This window comes from Trichosurus vulpecula, chromosome 1 (assembly GCF_011100635.1).
Source record: "Trichosurus vulpecula isolate mTriVul1 chromosome 1, mTriVul1.pri, whole genome shotgun sequence".
Lineage (NCBI taxonomy): Eukaryota > Metazoa > Chordata > Mammalia > Diprotodontia > Phalangeridae > Trichosurus > Trichosurus vulpecula.
The window spans coordinates 302027911-302046983 of NC_050573.1; positions in this window are offsets into that span (position 1 = coordinate 302027911).

Genomic DNA, 19073 nt, shown 5'->3' on the forward strand with positions numbered 1-19073 from the left:
CTGTTTCCCTATAGATACTAAGAAATCAGTTTAGGACAGCTCAAATTCTCTTACACTTACTAAGAGACAAAACTAGTGTATAGGTAAGAAAGGAATTTTAATTAATATAAAATGATTTTTCCCTAGAATTGAAAATGCTTTGTCTAAGCATACTGTCTGATATTGGGAGACTCAAAGGATCACTAGCAACTATGAAAGAGGTAATTTGAAAAGGGACTTTTACAAAACCTAAGAAAATAAGATTATGATATGGCTCTTCATTAGTTTTCAGGCTACTTTATCACCATTCACTTTCACCTTCAAAAAAACAAGGTCCCAATGAAATTGGAGGTATAATCCTTTGTGGGTTGCTGGGATATAATCTTACCAAGATCTTACATTAATAGAAAGGAGTTCCTACCTGTGTGGAAGTTATGAAACTGATCTATTACCCAAAAGAGCCATAAAATAAGCAATCATTGTTGATTACAAGGACTGAATTCTATTGACCAATGATTAATATCTGTTCAATTGAAATTAGGATGGGGATGTCATAAGTACTGAAGCTTTGGGTCTGAAATATCTTCTTTGATTCTAAATAAATTATCATTCACACAGTCAAGTAAACAAGACTTACTAAGTTCCATCTAGTACAGAAAAGAGTAAAGCAATAATTAAGTAATATATTTTGCGAGGTAGAATGGAATGGTGGCTAGAGAGGAGATCTTAGAGTCAAGATGGCTTGGGTTAAAATTCTGCCTTTGATACATATTAGTTGTGTGAATATGACAAAATAACTTAACCTTGCAATGCTCCAAGATAACTCTACAAGAGGGGGTGGAGCCAAGATGGCAGCATGAAGGCAGCGTCTTACCGGAGCTCTCTCACAAGGTCTGTCAGATTCCCATAAAAAAGTGAATTTGAACAGATTTGAGAGAGTCAGAAACCGCGAGCAGTCTGCGTGGGGCCAATTTCCGAGCCGGGAGAGTCTGAAAGGCTGAAGACATGATCCTGTAGGCTCGGAGAGTGCTCGGCTGCGGAGCTGCTCCAGACCAAAGCGGAAACGGCCAGCGGGGAATTCCACGTGGGAGATGGGCTGGGAGAAAGCTGGGTGCCCGAAACCAGCAGAGATCCCCAGCACTCCCAACACAGGACGGCAGTCTGTGGGAGTGACGAGAGGCAGCGCAACACCACCGGCCGTGAAAACACCCACTCCTGACGCTTGCAAAACCCAGGAACTCGGCTTCTTGAACTTCCGGAAGACTCAATGGCCAGGTAAAAGGCTCTAATCCCTCCCCCCCCTCACCCAGAGAATTCCTCAGGAAGAGAACTGAAACAGAGGAGAGAGTAGTGGGGCCTCACAGGACAAATACTAGAATCTCCTTAGTCCCAGAGGGGCAGAGTCGGCAGGGGTAAACACCGGGAGCCCAGACGTAATCTTGCTCCCCCAGGGGAAGTGCCAGTCATCAGCTCAAACAACAAACAGCTGAGACCGTTGCTGAAAAGCAAGTGCTGGAGAGCACCCATAGGGAGTGAGACACCAGGGAGCCAGACCCCTCCCCCACACCTCAGGAAACTGAAGGTTATAATTCTAGACTCACAACCCCCAGAATAAGAAAGCTGGGACAGAGAGCCCAAAGGTAGAAGTTCATTGTAAGGCCAGGAAAAGGGAAAACAACAAACATGAAGAAGAATACAAAAAAAATGAGGACAACAGATTCTTTTTATGGAGACAGGCAGGATGAAAATATCGATATGGAAGAGGATGGCAATGACACTATAGACGTGTCTGATACCTCAAAAAGTAATATGAACTGGTCTCCAGCCCAAAAAGCATGGCTGGAAGAGCTAAAGGAGGATTTTAAAAACCAAATTAGGGAGCTAAAAGAAGACGAAATCAAGTCCCTAAAGAATAAGATTGGTGAAATGGCTATGGAGATACAGAATCTAAAAAGAGAAAATGACACCCTGAGAGGTAAAATCAACCAAATGGAAAAGGAGACTCAAAAACAAAATGAAAACACTAACTCATTAAAAATTAGAGTTGAGCAAGTGGAAGCTAATGAATCTATGAGGCACCAGGAAGTAGTAAAACAAAATGTAAAGAATGAAAAAATAGAAAATAATGTGAAGTATCTGATTGGCAAAGCAACTGACCTGGAAAACAGGTCCAGGAGAGACAATTTAAGAGTTATTGGTCTACTGGAAATCCACGATGAAAAAAGGAGCCTTGACAGTATCTTCAAAGAAATTACCAAAGACAACTGCCCAGAGGTCCTAGAACCAGAGGGCAAAATAGTCATTGAAAGAATTCACCAATCACCCCCTGAAAGAGATCCCAAACTGAAAACACCAAGAAATATTATAGCCAAATTTCAGAACTATAAACTCAAGGAGAAAATACTGCAAGCAGCCAAAAAGAAGCAATTCAAATATCGTGGAACTACAGTCAGGATCACGCAGGATCTCTCAGCTTCCACATTAAAAGACAGGAGAAATTGGAATATGATATTCTGAAGGGCAAAGGAGCTGGGACTACAACCAAGGATCAACTACCCAGCAAAACTAAGCATAATTTTTCAGGCAAGGCGATGGATATTCAATGAAATAAGGGAATTCCAGATCTTCCTGATGAAAAGGACAGAACTCAATGGAAAATTTGATCTCCAAATACAAAACTCAAGAGAGACATAAAAAGGTAACCTGGGGGAAAAACCCCACAAACCTTATTAACCAATAAGGCAGGTTGTTTACATCTTTATGTGGGATTATATCATCTTGTGTATGTTTTATGTATATATATATATATATATATATATATATATATATATATATATATATATATATATATATGTATGTGTGTGTGTGTGTATACACACATGTATACATGTGTATATGTATATATATATATATATACATATATAAGTCAGTCTTGAAAATGGTACAGCTATTTTGACAATTGAAAGGGATATACATAGGTTGTGAATGCCTGTATAAATTAACTGATGTAAAGATATAAAATATAAATAAGAGATATAAAGGGAGGTCTATGAGAGGAGCAGTAAGGAGGTAGTAGAAAAGGGTAAATTACACCAAATGAAGTGACACAAAAACATATTATAGTAGAGGGAAAGAAGGGAGGGAGAAAAGCAGTATTTGTGTTTTACTGTCATCTGATCTAGTTCAAAAAGGGAATAACATACCCTGATAAGTTTAGAAATCTAACTTGTTCTACGGGAAGTAGGAGGGGAAAGGGGGAAAAAGAGAGGGGGGTGGTCAGAAGGGAGAGGAGAAGTAGCAAGTGGGAAATGGTAAGATAAGGGAGGGGAATAAAGAGGGAGGGTAAACTGAGGAAGGCGGCGGTCAAAGGCAAAACTTTGTTGAGGAGGAGAAGGGGAAAGGGAGAAATAAAAGCATAAACAGGGGGAAATAGGATGGAGAAAAAGACAGATAGAAATCATAACTCTGAACGTGCAGGGGATGAACATTCTCATAAAACAGAAGCAGATAGCAGAATGGATTAAAAACCATAATCCTACAATATACTGTTTACCAGAAATGCATTTGAAATGGGGGGATACACATAGGGTAAAGGTAAAAGGCTGGAGTAAAACATATTGTGCCTCAGCTAAAGTAAAAAAAGCAGGTGTAGCAATCCTAATCTCAGACAAAGCAAAAGTAAAGATAGATTTAATTAAAAGAGATAAGGAAGGACACTACATCCTCCTAAAAGGCACTATAAACAATGAAGCAATATCATTGCTTAACATATATGCACCAAGTGGTAAGGCATACAGATTCTTAGAGGAGAGGTTAAGGGAGTTACAGGAAGAAATAGACAGCAAAACTATAATATTGGGAGACCTCAACCTCCCGCTTTCTGAACTTGATAAATCTAACCTCAAAATAAATAAGAAAAAAGTTAAGGAGGTAAACAGAATTTTAGAAAAGGCACATATGATAGACCTCTGGAGAAAACTGAATGGGGATAAAAAGGAATATACTTTCTTCTCAAAACTACATGGCACATACTCAAAAATTGACCATGTACTAGGTCATAAAAACCTCACAATCCAGTGCAGAAAAACAGAAATAGTCGAAGCATCATTTTCAGATCATGATGCAATCAGAATCATTTTTAATAAAGAACCATGGAAAAATAAGCTAAAAGCTAATTGGAAACTAAATAATTTAATTCTAAAGAATGAGTGGGCCAAAGAACAAATCAGAGAAACAATTAATAACTTCATTGAAGAGAATGACAATAATGAAACAACATACCAAACCTTATGGGATGCAGCAAAAGCAGTTCTTAGGGGAAGTTTTATATCCCTAAATGCTTACATGAATAAAATAGGGAAAAAAGAGATCAATGATCTGGGCATACAGCTGAAAAAGCTAGAAAAAGAGCAAATTGAAAACCCCCAATTAAATACCAAATTAGGAATACTGAAAATCAAAGGAGAGATTAATAAAATTGAAACCAAGAAAACTATTGAATTAATAAATAAAACAAAGAGCTGGTTTTATGAAAAAACCAATAAAATTGATAAACCTTTGGCCAATTTGATTAAAAAAAAAAGAAGAAAACCAAATTACTAGTATCAAAAATGAAAAGGGTGAGGTCACCTCTAATGAAGAGGAAGTCAAAACAATAATTAGGAATTATTTTGCCCAACTGTATGCCCATAAATTTGACAACCTTAGAGATATGGATGAATATCTACAAAAATATAAACTGCCCAGGTTAACAGAAAAGGAAGTAAAATTTCTTAATAACCCCATCTCAGAAAAAGAAATTGAGCATGCCATCAATGAACTCCCTAGGAAAAAATCTCCAGGACCAGATGGTTTTACAGGTGAATTTTATCAAACATTTAAAGAACAACTAATTCCTATACTTTGTATACTATTTGGGAAAATAGGTGAAGAAGGAGTCCTACCAAATTCTTTTTATGACACAAATATGGTACTAATACCCAAACCAGGTAGAGTCAAAACAGAGAAAGAAAATTATAGACCAATTTCTCTAATGAATATTGATGCAAAAATTTTAAATAAAGTATTAGCAAAAAGATTGCAGCAAATCATCACGAGAATAATACACTATGACCAGGTAGGATTTATTCCAGGAATGCAAGGCTGGTTCAATATTAGGAAAACTATTAGCATAATTGACCATATCAACAACAAAACTAGCAGAAACTATATAATCATCTCAATAGATGCAGAAAAAGCCTTTGACAAAGTACAACACCCATTCCTATTAAAAACACTAGAAAGCATAGGAATAAGTGGAACCTTCCTTAAAATTATAAATGGTATCTACCTAAAACCATTGACAAGCATTATCTGTAATGGGGATAAGCTAGATGCATTCCCAATAATATCAGGGGTGAAACAAGGATGTCCATTATCACCCCTATTATTCAATTTGGTACTAGAAACTTTAGCTGTAGCAATAAGAGGAGAAAAAGAAATTGAAGGAATTAGAATAGGAAAAGAAGAAACTAAATTACCACTTTTTGTAGATGATATGATGATTTATTTAGAGAATCCTAGAGAATCAAGTAAAAAACTACTTGAAATAATAAACAACCTTAGCAAAGTTGCAGGATATAAAATAAACCCACATAAATCCTCAGCATTCCTATACATTACTGACAAAGCCCAACAGCAAGAGATAGAAAGAGAAATTCCATTCAAAGTTACTATAGACACTATAAAATATTTGGGAGTCTATTTGCCAAGACAAACCCAGGGCCTATATGAGCATAACTATGACACACTTTTCACGCGAGTAAAATCAGATCTAAATAAATGGAAAAATATCAGTTGCTCATGGTTAGGCCGAGCTAATATAATAAAAATGACAATTTTACCTAAATTAATCTATCTATTCAGTGCCATACCAATCGAACTACCAAAAAATTATTTTACTGAGCTGGACAAAATAATAACAAAATTCATCTGGAAAAACAAGAGGTCTAGAATATCTAGGGTTTTAATGAAAAGAAATGCTAGAGAAGGTGGCCTTACCATACAGATATTAAACTGTACTACAGAGCAGCAGTCATCAAAACTGCCTGGTACTGGTTAAGAAATAGGGGTGTGGATCAGTGGAATAGGATAGGCACACAAGTAGGAGAAATCAACAAGTTTAGCAATCTACTCTTTGATAAACCTAAAGAGGGCAGCTTCTGGGCTAATGATTCACTATTTCACAAAAACTGTTGGGAAAATTGGAAAATGGTAGGGCAGAAACTGGGCATAGACCAATATCTTACACCATATACCAAAATAAAGTCAAAATTTAGGAGTAAAATCTGATACTATAAGTAATTTGGGAAAGCAAGGAATAGTTTACTTATCAGATTTATGGAAAAGAAAAGAATTCATGACCCAACAAGAGACAGAGAGCATTACAAAATGCAAAATAGATAATTTTGATTATGTTAAATTGAAAGGTTTTTGTACAAAAAAAGCCAATGCAACAAGAATTAGGAGGGAAGCAGAAAATTGGGAGAAAATCTTTGCAACTAGTTTCTCTGATAAAGGCCTCATTTCTAAAATATACAGGGAACTGAGCCAAATATATAGGAATACAAGCCATTCCCCAATTGAGAAATGGTCAAAGGATATGAACAGGCAGTTTTCAGAGGAAGAAATTAAAGCTATCTATAGGCATATGAAAAAATGCTCTGGATCACTACTGATTAGAGAAATGCAAATCAAAACAACTTTTAGATACCACATCTCTCCTGTCAGATTGGCTAAAATAACAAAACAGGAAAATGATAAATGCTGGAGAGGATGTGGGAAAATTGGAACATTGTTACATTGCTGGTGGAGTTGTGAGCTGATCCAGCAATTTTGGAGAGCAATTTGGAACTATGCCCAAAGGGCTTTAGATGTGTTCATACCCTTTGACCCAGCAATACCACCTCTAGGGTTGTATCCCAAAGAAATCACACAAGCGGGAAAAGGACCCATATGTACAAGGATATTTATAGCGGCTCTTTCTGTGGTAGCCAAGAATTGGAAATCAAAGGGATGCCCATCAATTGGGGAATGGCTGAACAAGCTGTGGTATATGAAAGTAATGGAATACTACTGTGCCATAAGAAATGGGGATGATACGGACTTCGTAGCAATCTGGAAAAACCTACACGATATAATGCTGAGTGAGCGGAGCAGAGCCAGGAGAACATTGTACACAACCACAGATATATGGATTCTGTGAGGACCAACCCTGACATGCTTCACTCTTCTCAGCAACGTAAAGTGCAAGGACAACTCCAGGGGACTCACAATGGAGAATGCTATCTTCATCCAGAGAAAGAACTGTGAAGTTTGAATGCAGCCTGAGGCACACTTCGTGCTCCCCTTTTTTCTTCTCTTTTGTTTTTGTTTTTGGGTTTTTTTCTTGGTTCTGTCTCTTCTTTCTCATGATTCACCCCATTGGTCATAATTCTTTTCCACAACTCGACTAGTGTATAAATTAATTCAATGCAAAGTTATACATGGTAGTTATATGAGATTCCATGCCGTCTTGGGGAGGGAGGGGAGAAAATCTGGATCTCAAAATTATGTAGAACCGTGTGTTGTAAACTAAAAATAAAAAAAATTTAATTAAAAAAAAGATAACTCTACAAGAATATAAGTTGTAGAATAATTCCTGATTTGATTTTCTAGGGGCATTTTCCATATTACTCAATTAATTCACAGGTCTGGACAACAACAAAATTAAACAATGGTGTTACTCTTGTTCCCTATCTTAATCTACCACCCAGGACTCTGAAATCCTTCTCTTTATCACAAATTCCTATTCTCATATTTCTAACTATGACTCACTTTTCCCAAACCTAACTTTTGTTATCACCATGACATCTATTCATTATTCCTATCTGCTATCCCAGGCTATCATTTAGTTTCCTCCTTTCACTGTCCTAACCCTACAGATAACCACTTCACCAACCTAATTTTCCTCTTCCCTTGATTCACTGAATCCCATGTTCTGTTATTACTTATGCCTTGAAAACTGCAACCCTTGGTAACCTTCATCATCCTCCCTCTCTACCTCTCCTTGAACACTGTTGAGGGCAGATAGAAGAAGTCACACACCTTTGCTGGCTTGTCTATTATTAATGCTATCTAATATCAGTTTGATCATTCCTGCTATATTTCAGTCCTTTTATTCTTCCCTATCTCCGTTACACTCTGAATGGTAGTTGTCCCAAACCTCTTCTCAAATATTATGTGCTATCATGCCCACCCTTTCCTGCTTAGCAGAGTATTTCACCTTCAAATCTCAGGCTCTGGGCAGAAAATCCACCTGATCCTCACTCTTCCCCATTCCCAGTGAAATACATTCTTCCCTATCTAGACCCCTAGGATTTGGACTTTTTTCTACCTCATACTTCTACTGGAGAAGCTTGATATATTATCATTTTCACAAGGTAGTCGCCTTTTCATTTTGCCTCTCTTTTGGCTGATTCTCTCCAATCAATTTTAGAAAATGAAATTTTACAGCAGATCTGTGTTTGGAAGTTTGAGGATCTACCTTCTCCATACAGTTGTGGTCCTCATAACCTAGGGTTAGGCCAGACTCCTCTAAAATAGGACTGCAACTACCTCACTTCATTAATTGCTTGTCCCAAAGTTGATTATTCTCTAGTTATGAATTTGTGCTCCTAGGTGAGCCTATCTCTTTTCCCCCCATTGGATAGATATATGAGAGTGGCAAAACAAAACAAAATGTTCATCAAATGATGTCATACTTCCTGAAGACATTCTATAAATTCCTCATTTTTCTGTTGATCTTGTTATCAGAATAAAATGCTAAACCTGGAGTGTTACAAAAAAAAGGACCAATGAACCAGTGGATAATTCCAAGAACAACAGAAATTCTGGATCAAAGACCCTTAACTTTCAATATCCTTTGAGGGCTGATGACACATCAGGAACATCATCAAAGATCTCTCTTTGACAAGTTATAGGAACTCAGTTATTGAGGAGAAGGATGGATTGATGATGATGATATATATATATATATATATTATATATATACATATATATATAATATATATATCATTAAAATTGTCATCATAATAATGACATTTAATGTCTTTGATCTGTTCCTGATACCTTACCTCAGAATTGAAGCACTTCTCCAACTCAGTGTCAGATGTTAATGGCCTTGTATGGATTTCCTCCTTTGGAACAGATCAAAGAGAGTAAATGTTTTAACAATGGTCAGTCCAGTAATGTCGACAAGCATTTGTTGAGTGTCTGCTCTGTGCCAAGAACTGAGGTAAGTGCTGAGGAAAGGAAGGAAGGAAAAAAAAGCCCTAGGATTTAAGGAGCTCACAGTGCAATGAGGAAGACAACATGCAAAAATGACTGTACAACTATGAAAAGATAAATTGGAAATAATCTTAAAAGAAAAGCACTAAGATTATAGAGAACTTTGAAGAGCTTTGTGCAGAATGTGTGGTGCCAGCTGAGACTCAAAGGAATTAAGGACAGCAGGGAGACAGAGAAGAGGAGTGAGAGAGTTCCAGGCATTAGGGATAGCCAGTGAAAAAGTTTGGACTTCGGAGTAGTATCTTGTGCAAGAAATAGAAAGGTTGCCATTTTTTCTAGATTGAAGAGTATGGTGTGTGTGTGTGTGTGTGTGTGTGTGTGTGTGTGTGTGTGTGAGAGAGAGAGAGAGAGAGAGAGAGAGGAGGGAGTACAATATGTAAACTTCCCATACAATATGTATGGGAAGTTAGGAAGGGGTTAGATTACAAAAGGTTTTAAAAGCCAAATGATTTTACATTTGATGCTGGAGGTAATGGGGAGACTGGAGTTTATTGAAGAAGGGCGTATTATGGTCAAGCCTGTGTTTTAAGAAAATCAGTTTGACAACTGAGTGGATGGACTGAAGCATGGAGAAACTTGAGGCAGGGACATCAATGAAAGGCTATTGTAATAATCCAAGCCTGGGGTGATGAAGGCTTGGAGAAGGTTGGTAATAGCATCAGAGGAGAAAAGGCAATATATATTAAAAATATTGTGATGGTAGAAAGGACAAGTCTTGAGAACTTTCTGGATATGAAGGAGGTGGTGAGAGAGATTGATGAGTTAAGCGTTGACATTTAGGTTGTAATCTGGGTGACTAGAAGGATGGTGGTGTTCTCAATAGTAATAGGGATGTTAGGAAAAGGGGAGGGTTTTCTTTTTATAGGGGCATAAGTAATGAGTTTAATTTTGGACACATTGAATGTAAACTGTTTACAAGATATTCAGATTGTTATCAAGGCATCCAGTTTAAGATGTCAAATAGGCAGCTGAAAATGTGAGACTGGTGATCAAGAGAGAGTTAAAACTGAATAAGTTGTCTGCATAGAAATAATAGTTGATTCCATGGAAAATGAGAATACTATGGCAAATAATATAGAAAGAAAAGAGAAGAAGTTCAAGGACAGAGGTTTGGAAGTCATCCATGGTTAGTAGGCATGACTCAGATGAAGACTGACACATGAGACTAAGAAGGAGTGGTCACATATGTAGGTTTTTTTCCTTTAACTTCAGGTACACATAACATCCATATACTTCATCTTGTTTTAATAAGTAGGCTCATTTTACCTTGCTGAACTTTCCCAAAATTATAAATGGGTAGTTCTTGATACATTTCCTAAAGAGTCCTCATCCATCAAGGGCTCTTCAAAATCAAGTGTTGTAGCTCTTGAAATTCTGTTGCCCCACACGAATATGGTACTAATACCTAAACCAGGAAGAGTCAAAACAGAGAAAGAAAATTATAGACTAATTCCACTAATGAATATTGATGCAAAAATTTTGAATAAAATATTAGCAAAAAGATTGCAGCAACTTATCATGAGACTAACACACTATAACCAGGTAGGAATTATTCTAGGAATGAAAGGCTGGTTCAATATTAGGAAAACTACCAGCATAATTGATCATATCAACAATAAAACTAGCAGAAACCATATGATTATCTCAATAGATGCAGAAAAACCTTTTGGCAAAACATAACACCCATTCATATTAAAAACATTAGAAAGCATAGGAATAAATGGAGTTTTCCTTAAACTCATAAGTGGCATCTACCTAAAACCACCAGCAAGCATTATATATAATGGGGATAAGTTAGATGCCTTTCCAATAAGATCGAGGGCGAAACAAGGATGTCCATTGTCACCTTTATTATACAATTTAGTACTAGATATGTCAGCTTTAGCAATAAGACAAGAAAAAGAAATTGAAGGAATTAGAATAGGCAAGGGAGAAACTATATTATCACTTTTTGCAGATGATATGACGATTTACTTAAAGAATCAAGTAAAAAACTACTTGAAATGGTAAAAACCTTTAGCAAAGTTACAGGACATAAAATAAACCCACATAAATCCTCGGCATTCCTATACATTACTAGCAAAGCCCAACAGCAAGAGACAGAAAGAGAAATTCCAGTTAAAGTTATTGTAGACACTATAAAATATTTGGGAGTCTACTTGCTGAGACAAACCTAGGACCTATATGAACACAATTACAAAACACATTTCACACAAAAAAGTCAGGTCTAAATAAATGGAAAAATATCTAAGCTAATGTAATAAAAATAACAATTTTACCAAAATTAATTTACTTATTCAGTACCATATCAATCAAACTACCAAAAATTATTTTATAGAGCTGGATAGAATAACAAAATTCATCTGGAAGAACAAAAGGTGCAGAATATGAAAGGAATTAATGAAAAGAAATTCTAGGAACGTTGGCCTAGCCATACCAGATATCAAACTATATTATAAAGCAGCAGTCATCAAAACTATTTGGTACTGGCTAAGAAATAGAGCGGTGGATCAGTGGAACAGGTTAGCTACACAAGACACAGTAGTCAATGACTATAGCAATCTACTCTTAGATAAACCCAAAGAGTCCAGGTTCTGGGTTAAGAATTCACTATTTGACAAAAACTGCTGGGAAAACTGGTAAACATTATGGCAGAAACAGGGCATAGACCAATATCTTACACTGTATACCAAAATAAAGTCAAAATGGGTTCATGATTTAGGAATAAAGGCTGATAGTATACTCAACTTGGGAGAGTCAGATCTATGGAGAAGCGAAAAATTCATGAACCAACAAGAGATAGAGAACATTACAAAATGCAAATGGATAATTTTGATTATGTTAAATTGCAAAGTTTTTGTACAAGGTCAATGCAACAAAAATTAGGAGGGAAGTAGAAAATTGGGAAAGAATTTTTACAACCAGTGTCTCTGATAAAGGCCTTATATCTAAAATATACAGGGAACTAAGTCAAATTTATAGGAATACAAGTCATTCCCCAATTGAGGGATGGTCAAAGGATATGAACAGGTGGTTTTCAGAGGAATAAATTAAAGATATCTATAGTCATATGAAAAACATACTCTAAATCACTGTTGATTAGAGAAATGCAGATCAAAACAACTCTTAGGTACCACATTTCTCCTGTCAGATTGGTTAACATGACAAAACAGGAAAATCATAAATGCTAGAGAGGATGTGGGAAAACTGGAACATTCTTACTTTGTTGGTGGAGTTGTGAACTGATCTAGCCATTCTGAAGAGCAATTTGGAACCATACCCAAAGGGCTATAAAAATGTGCATACTCTTTGACCCAGTAATACCACTTCTGTATCCCAAAGGGATCACACAAGTGGGAAATGGACCAGTATGTACAAAAATATTTATAGCAGCTCTTTTTGTGGTGGTAAAGAATTGGAAACCAAAGGGATGCCCATCAACTGGGGAATGGCTGAACAAATTGTGGTATATGAAGGTAGTGGAATACTATTGTGCTACAAGAAATGGGGAAGATACGGACTTCATAATAACCTGGAAAGACATATATGAACTGATGCTGAGTCAGGGGAGCAGAACCAGCAGAACATTATACACAATTACAGACACATGATATCTGTAAGGGCTAATTTTGATAGACTTGGCATTTCTCATCAATGAAAAGTTCAAAGATAGCTCCAAAGACTCATGATGGAAAAAATTATCCGCATTCAGAGAAAGAGGTACGGAGTCTGAATGCAGACTGAAGCAAACTATTTCTCTCCTTTCTTCCCTTCTTTTTTGGTTTTGTTTCTTCTTTCTCATGGTTCATTTCATTGGTTATAATTCCTCTTTACAACTTGACTATTTTGTAAATAAATTTAATGCAAAAGTGTATGTGGAACCTATATTGGATTACATGTGGTCTTGGGAGGGGAAGAGGGAGGAGACAGAAGGAGGGAAAATTAGGAACTAAAAGACTGATGGAACTGAGTGTTGTAAGCTAAAAAAAAAAGTTCTGTTGCCCTTGGTCATGAAACCCTTTCTTTATAGGACTTTAGGCTCATCATTGCATTTTGATGAAACCCAATAATGATGTTGTAACAACAATGTTGCTTGCAGCTGCTGTGGAGGTGTAAGACCAATAACACCAGCACACAGGAGGGCTGCTGGCACAGGTTCTTTGATCTACTTTTCTAAGAAAAGCAACTTTAAGGGGTTAACAATCTTACTTTAATTAAACATACATATATCATTCACTTAGGGGAAAAAGTCAGCACCCCAAACTTCAGAGATTATACAAACAGAAATTCCAAGCATACATTATATAAACAGAGCAAATAAACACAAACCAGTAGACAGACTTCTAACCACCTAACCACAGCAATACATACAATTACCAGAGAGAGAAGCATCAACATCTTGGTTTTCAAAGCTGGGGGGCTCTGTGATAGCTACCCAGAGTCTCGTCTGGTCAAATCACATGATACTCTTCCAGTGAGTGAGAGCCCCAAAACAAAATGCAAACCTTAGCTCTTACATACACTTCTTAGCATCAGAGGGCATCACAAACGTGTGGCTCAAACCCATGTGACCTAAGCTTTCTTATGACTTAAATGCTTCTTCAAGATCAGAGGGTGTCACAACCATTCAACTCAAACCCACGTGAACTAGGCTTTCTAGTTTCTTAAGCAGACCATCAAAGACTCTTGATTCAATCAAAGAAACAAAGGCAAGACTCAAAGGCACTTGATTATCTCAGTGCTGATAAGCACTCAAACAAAAACAACAAAAAGTTCCACTTTGTTTGCCATTACATTTGAAAGGCAAGACTCAGAGGTACTTGATTACATTAGCATTCATTCCAAAAGTGAAAACAGTAAGAAAAAGTCACTCCTTTCTTACCATTACAGACATGAACAGAGTAAGAATGATCTAACAGAAAATCTTCAACTCTGGCATCTTTTTGATACATCAGATATCTGAGTGATAAAGAAATTTCATGTTGGAAACTTGGTGTTACTTTCTTAGGGTACATGTCAATGCTGCTGGCATCCATGCCACCCAAGTAAGGTTTATGCAAGCTATAAGGTCCCTACTTAAAAGACAAAGCAACAGCATAAAATGTTCTTGGGGCTGTTCCTTTTCCTCCATTTTTAAGAATTAAGAAAAAAGACAAGTGTTGCTATGAAAAATCATTGCCATTTGGGAAGCAAAGGAATACTTGCATTCCCAATCATCAACATAGGTTTGGAAATATCAAGAAGGTATTGATTATTTAGTCCTTTAGTCTAGTAGAATAAACATGTTGTGTTTATTTTCTACCACTGTGATGTCATAATATGTCAGTTAGCACTGAGGTGCCAATTGCTTACTAGTTAAGAAAAATGTCACCTACAGAATGGAACTATCTCCAAAGTGAAATGAATTGTTATCTCAGGAGTCAAGAAATTCCACAAATCTTTCCATATATGGACTTTTCCAGTTTTCTTCTGATCATCAGCCCCATCCTTTATTAAAACTCATATACAAAAATTTCTTTGCATTTCTTTGATTATCTTAACATGTAATTGCCTTTGTATCCTGCCCGCATGTTGTGTACTGTAATTTCATCAAGTAGTCTGAGGAGAATTCAATTAACTCAGTTGAGACTACCCCCATGCCCACCCCCCTCACACACACATACACTACAAAATTATCAGAAGCTATAGAAGATCATGAGGAGAATGCTGCCCTGTTACCCTTCCCTTGGTATTCCTATCTCCTGCTCTGTGCTTCCTTGGCTATCTCCAATTGATCCAGGTGGTCTTTCCTCAAATAGTCCAAGTGAAAGGACCTATGGCTTTTAGGACTGATTTGTGGACTACTTCTTCCAAAAAAATCACATTGATTCTTGCTAACAGACCCCAAAACTTGTAAAAGCACTTTTTTTTGCAATCTACTTGTCAATATTGCCAGCAGTTTAGGGTTTATCAAACACTAGATGGCTGTGTTTTTTTTGTTGTTTCTAGCTCTTGCTTCTCTCTCTTATGCCCCACTGATCTTCTTTTCCATTCTTAATCTATGTCAAAAAATTATGAGGATCACAACTTTATCATATATTTGAGGTCTGGTAGTACTTTGTCATCTTCACTTCTAATGTCACATTTTCAAGGGCCTTCAAAATGCATCGATTATGGAACTCCCAGAATCAAAAGTCTAAATGTGGTCTAAGGGTTACAGCAAGCAAGAATTTATGTCCAAACACATTGTCTCAATCCAACAAGTTTACGCTATGGAATGACTATACTGGGTCTGAAGCAAGGTGCCTTTTCTGATGCACAGTGTTCTAGGTCTTCAGTACCCCTTGTAGCTATAATTATCAAGCCTTCTTTTCTTCTTTCAAGCATTAGTTCAGTTATTACCTCCTCTAGTAAGCCTTCTCAGCTTGAAAGCTCAAAGTAATACTCCTTTCGCAAATCATTTATCCTTCCTTTTTATACCAGCCCTACGTAAATATTATCTTGCAAATGACATGTTAGGTATTTATGTACATATCTTATTCTACCAGAGTTTAAACTTCCAGAAAAAAAACTGTTATTTTCTCATCTATTAAAAATATTTATTGGTTTCTCATCTCAGTGATTGGCATGTAGTAAGCACTTAATAAAGATTTGATGAATTGAATAAAATTGAATGTGAATTATATTACATATACTGGTTTATTTTACCCTTAGAACTATTATGATGAATGAATAGTTAATCATTTATGAAGTGCTTACAATGTTACAAGTCCTGTGCTAAATGCTGAAGATGAAAATATAAGTCAACTAAATAGTCCCTGATCTATTGAAGCTAATATTTTGATGGAGGAAGATAAATATCCCCATTTTACAGATAAGGAAAATAAGGTTCAGATTGGTTGATGCCTAATATCAGTGCTACTTGGCAGGTAGAAAGGACTTGAAATGGTTTTCCTTAATTTCTCTTTCACACACGTTTACTTGTTAAACATACTTGATTTTCTCCTTTCTCTGGAGTTCTTATCCGATAGTTCTTCCATACTGTTGCAGATAAGTCTCTGACTGAAAGACTGAGGCATAGTTTCCAATGTTCTTAATCTGTCCCTTTCTCAGTATTATCACTTGTCTGATTATACATTACTCTCTCACCTCTCTCCAACTCTCTCCCCCCTTGTATTCAACATTCCAGGCAAGCTGGTATACTTGCCGTTTCCTGGATGTGTCATTCTATCTTCTGTCTCCGAGGTTGTGCACAAGCTGTCCTTCAAGTCCCAAATGCAATCCAATTTCACCTTAAAGTTCCTACTTTCCTTCAAAGCTCAGTTTAATTGTGTCTCCTGGAAGAGAACTTTACTGATTCCCCCAGCTGTTAATGCCCACACATTCACTTTGTATTCATTTTATATACCGAGGATTAATTGACCCTGTCTTGTACGATTTCTAACTAAGTCTACTTATTTTATTATTGAGTGAGTTTGGAATTCCAATCTAAGTGCCCTTGCAGTGGCATGGATCTATTGGGGGACTTTTGAAGTGCCTTTTGGTATGATGATCCAGGAATATTTGCCTGGACTTCTAAGGAGGAAAGCCAATGTTAAAGCGACCTGGAAAGTAATTTTTGTGCACCTAGTATAGAAATAGGCCCCAAGAAATGTTATCCAGATCCCAGTTAGAATGGCTCTATACACTAATGAATCAGGGAAGTGATTTCATCCAGCACCATTTGGTTTCTTATCTGAGGTTGACTTCCAGTCAATCCCATTCCTAAATCCCACTGTAGAGAACTCCATATGGAAGGAGAAGCAACATAGTTACCAGAGTTCCTTCTGAGGTCGGAAGCTGATTTTTTTGTCTACTCTTTTTCTTCCAGGGGGAAGGCCATTGTAAGATTGAAAAAGGTCCCTATTGAGAACTAAGCAAGCTTTAATCTCTGATAAACCTTAAAAAATATTCTTTTTTGAATTTGCATAAATCTGCATTTGGGACAATTGTGATTTTTCATTTGTACATGTTGTAATGTGTAAAATGGTGCCATATTGATTACTTTGACATTCTTTCCTGTATGGCACTAGGCCCCTGGAAGAACAATGCACAGCATCCCAGAAAATTGTTCCAGATGGGGGACTTGGACAGTGTGCTCAAAAATCACCTCTGCCAATTAGCTGAGCATGGCACATATATTTAATGAAGGAAGGAGACTGTAATGGGAGGCTGGTGAGGGTGCACATTAGACTTATCTGATACAATCTCTGTGTGTAAGAGATGGAAGAGTCTGCTTCCATAAAGGCATGATTCTGGGTACTAGAAGTTCCAATCTGCCAGCCTCATGGTGAAAAGAAGTCTTTCAATTTGATGCTGAACTGGAACTAGGATGCATTCAAGTAATAAAACCATTAACAAGACCAACAGATTTCACTATATTAATGAAATCCTTTAAATTCAATATTTTTATTCATTTTGTTTTTAATTTATAAAATAAAACAAGCATTTCCATGACAAATGAAAAAAAAGGTGATTACACATTAAACTGCAAATATATTGTGTACAATTGTGTACAACTTGCTATTATTAGACAAAACCATATAATTATATGTGTGTGTATACATACATATATGTATGTCCCTTTATGTATATACATATGTGTGGGTGGGTGTGTCTGAAGTCATTCTATCCATACTATAAAGGCAAAATTGAAGTAAGTGTTAGGTAGCTAGGTGGTACAGTAGAAAGTATATTGCTTGAACAACTATAGTAACAACAACCAAATAATTTATTAAGCTATAGCTATGTGTAAGGCAATATATTATGTACTAGAAATAAAAATACTAGTAGAAAAAAAAGACTCCCTGCCTTCATGGAGCTTACCTTCTAATAGTGGAAAACAACTCATACAAAAAAGATTTAAGGTGCAGTGAGCAGAGAAGGAGGAGAAAAGGTACCCACCTAAGGGGATGATGGAGAAAACCTAGAGTCACAAGTATAGCCTGGAGAATAATAAAGACATTACTGGGCTTGGAACTTTCTCCAAAATGGAGATTATGGAAGCAACTAACCATTCATGGAAAGGGCCAGCAGAAGAGATGTAAACTTCCAGGTTGGGCAGGCTGCAGGGTCCCAGTAAAATTCCTGGGTGAGAAAACTACTGTGGCATGACGGAGAAATCAGAAATCATGGAGTGAAGAGTGGATCCTGGTGAGAAATGAAGACATGACTGGATTGGGCACTTTCCTTTATATGGAGTTTCTAAGAGGGTCTAAGCAATCTGTGGGCGGGGCCAGAGAGGTAAAGTCAGCTTTTATGGTGATAATGCCTAACACTTATATAGCACTTAAAGTTTTGCAGAGTGCTTTCCAAATATTATCTGGTTTGAGTCTTGCAGTAACCCTGGGTGGAAGGTGCTATTATTATCCCCAGTTTACTCATAAGCAAATCAAACCACAGGTTAGGATTTGCCTGGGATCACACGACTAATAAGTGTCTGAAGCCGGATTTGAACTCATATCTATCCTGTCGCTAGGTCCAATGCTCTGCTCACTGTAGAGCTGCCTCTATCAGGTCAGGAGATTGAGTGAACCTCCAGGGTGAGAATTTTGCTATGGAATTAGGAACAGCTATGTTAAAATCCTGACTCAGGCACTTAGCTATATGACCCTGGGCAAGTCCCTTAACCTCCATCAGACTCAGCTCCCTCGTTTGTTAAATGGGAAAAATAAGAGCACCTATCCTGCAGAGTTGTGAGGATCAAATGA